This window comes from Octopus bimaculoides, chromosome 8, assembly GCF_001194135.2.
Source record: "Octopus bimaculoides isolate UCB-OBI-ISO-001 chromosome 8, ASM119413v2, whole genome shotgun sequence".
In the NCBI taxonomy this organism is placed as follows: domain Eukaryota; kingdom Metazoa; phylum Mollusca; class Cephalopoda; order Octopoda; family Octopodidae; genus Octopus; species Octopus bimaculoides.
Window position 1 is genome coordinate 84,421,410 of NC_068988.1, and position 392 is coordinate 84,421,801.

Below are 392 nucleotides of genomic sequence, written 5' to 3' on the forward strand. Positions count from 1 at the left end.
GTGTGTGCGTGTGTGTGTGCGTGTGTGTGTGTGTGTGTGTGTGTGTGTGTGTGTGTGTTTTCCTATGCATTTTGTGACATTGACATCACTTGGGTAACAGTGGTGTTTGTTTATGTTCCACAGCTCAGCAGTTTGACTTGAGAAGCTTAGCAGAAGAAAGCACCTTGTATGAAAACAAGAGTTAACATTAGGAAGGGAATTTGGAATACTACCTTAAGGAGTTTTGTCCACCCTATGCCGGTATGAAAACTAGAAAAGGGTGATGATAATGATGGGTGATGATAATGATGGGTGATGATAATGATGGGTGATGATAATGATGGGTGATGATAATGATGGGTGATGATAATGATGGGTGATGATAATGATGGGTGATGATAATGATGGGTGAT